This window comes from Lupinus angustifolius, unplaced genomic scaffold (assembly GCF_001865875.1).
Source record: "Lupinus angustifolius cultivar Tanjil unplaced genomic scaffold, LupAngTanjil_v1.0 Scaffold_504, whole genome shotgun sequence".
NCBI classification, from domain to species: domain Eukaryota; kingdom Viridiplantae; phylum Streptophyta; class Magnoliopsida; order Fabales; family Fabaceae; genus Lupinus; species Lupinus angustifolius.
In genome coordinates this window covers 138,839-141,594 of record NW_017727869.1, presented here as the reverse complement: position 1 = coordinate 141,594, position 2,756 = coordinate 138,839, and positions in this window count along the sequence as shown.

Here is a 2,756-nt window from a genome sequence, read left to right as displayed (position 1 = left end):
TGCTTTTGACATTTTGGCTCCACTAAGACCATGACAAAGTGTCTGATAGATCTATTATGAGTTGTCTTATCCAGAGATATAGGGGACCCTATCCCTCCTGCTATTGAGAATAAAATTCTAGGGATCCAATATTCTTGAGTAAGGTTATGAATTTTTACCTAGCACTGAGTGTGAGAAAGTTTTTGAAGTGAGGGGTTAAAGTTAGGAGTCCAAAGAAACATTCTTAAGAAACCATTATTCAAATTCCATGAACCAACAACACAAATCGTTCTCATGTCTTCTAGAGAAGAAAAAGAAAATTCATAAAACCCTTTTTCCAAGGAGATCATTGACCATTTTCCAATAATATTCCATAAAGACATCAGCTTAGCTTTCAGATCTATAAACTTTAAAAGAGTATTACCTTTGGACATTATCAATCTTCCACGGAGACGTGTTTTGCATCGCTAAATACCTTCTTGATAGTCAGCTTCTGGGATCTTAATGGCTATGAAGTCACCTTTGATACATGGTTGAGGGAGTTGTGAGTAAAAGAGTTTTTGATTTGTATTTGTAGGCCCCTTTTTTGTTCCACAACATTGGGAGGAAGATCTGAACCTACTAAAAAGTTCTAAGGAATAACTGTTGACATAGTGTTGATTGATGTAGAAGAAGAAGATAACCTAGGATCATAGGATTTTATCGCCACTTGTTCATCGCCACTTGTTTATTATGTGTTATTCAACATTTGTTTCCTAGAATTATAATCAATTTGTGAAGAAGTGTCCATCAATGCATATCTAGATTTTTAGTCATGTATTTTTGTTTTCTACAAAACTGATTCCATGTGGCCAACAATGAAGGAAATTATTTACTTCTTTATTTTATTTTTGTTAAATAATAATAAAATAAATTCAAATAATAATAATAATCAAATATTAATAAAATCAACCTAATAAATTTAATGAAATTTCTATAATTTGGTCATAATCGGCACAACTCTAAATTCTTGCTTAGAATAGGTAGTTGACCTACGACTAAGACCATCTTTTCCCTATTAATTATATTTAAAATTAATTTTTAAATTGCCTAAATAATTTACGAAATTTACCGTATTTTTTATTTTAAAAATTAATTGTATACAAAAAATGTCTTAATTAATTTAAGGAATTTGAATAGTGTGCTCGTGACTCGTGTTGTCTCTTTTTATTTAGTTAAAGTGGAAATTCAGGTTACAACTAGTACATCTAGCGACACGTGTAACTAATTCCATTTTAATTTGAATTAATTAATCAATTTTAACTCATAATTACAGAATCTTGATTTCCCTATTACATCTAGGGAAACGTACGAGGAAGATGAACTCTTGTGCAAAAAATAAAAGAAATATTTTGTTTTAGTAATTAAACTTTGATGCAATTAGGAAGAATACAATTTTAATACAGACAGACGAGGTGTTAATACATTCATTGATTCGTAATTGACTATTGAGCTGAAAACTTAGTTTTTAATACCATATATTTCTAAATGGGGCATAAAAGAGAGTTTTCTATGTTTTAACCTAAAAAATCATAGTAATGACTCCAAATCATTTGAGAGAGATCGAAATGAAGTTTTATCTCCCTTTAAGTCGTGAATTTTCTCCTAAGAGAGTCAGGCCAGAGCCGATAATTGTATAGATTTAAATACCTTTTAAAAAATATATATATTTATCTACCGCTCACCACAAGAAAAGATTCTTTTAGCCACGGTTATAACCGTGGCTATTGCACTAAAGAACCGTAGCAAAAGGGAGTGGCCACGGTTTGTTCCTGTGTAGCAATTAAGGGCGTTGCAAAATATTAGCCACAGTCCATATGTTTTATAGCTACGGTCACAACAAGTGTGGTAACATTTGCTTAACCACGGCTTGTTTCTTTTTGCCATGATTTTGACCGTAGCTAATATGTTAATTAAATGTTTTAACCACAGATCGCCCGTAGCAAATTTATCAAATACAATTGCAGCAAATTTGTCACATTTCAATAGTGGCAAATTAGATATTTTTTAGTTAGCAACATTTTCATGCACCTTCATCACTGATTATTTAATAATCTTTATATTCAATAATATAATGGCAAATTTTAAATCAAATGAAATATTTGCTAACTCATAATAATAGTAATGAAAGTGTCATACTATATTAACAAAAACAAGTCTTATACATATACCAAATATTGAACATTTATAATTCCTAACAATAAATCAAAATGCAAAATATTGTCTGACAACTTTACTTCCAAAGTTGGCACTTCTTCAATATGTTGACTACAACCACTAGAACTCATACAACAAGAAAACTTCACTCGATTGACAAATACCAATTCCCAAACCATGCAGCTGACTTGAATGTTCAACTCTATTGACTTTCCCAATTGCATCATTAGGATGAGCCAATATCTTTGATGAAACACCTGAATTAGAAGCATATTCTTGATCTTGAGGTAAATACTCTGATATTTTATCCTTTAATAAGTAAAAAAGTCGATATTAATTGAAGTAATACTAAGAAATTGAACAATCACTTTAGATATCACATGCAATCAACATACTTATTAAATATTTTGCAAGCTTCACTGTATTAGCAGAACTAAAATCAGTTTTGGAACCTTCATTGTATTGATTGAGTTCTAGTAATTTGTTTGAGTCATTAGCATAAGTCATATAACCAATATGAAGGTGTCATACCTCTCCTCTTCAATTCCTTCATAAATAAGGATTCTGGAGGTTCTTTCTGT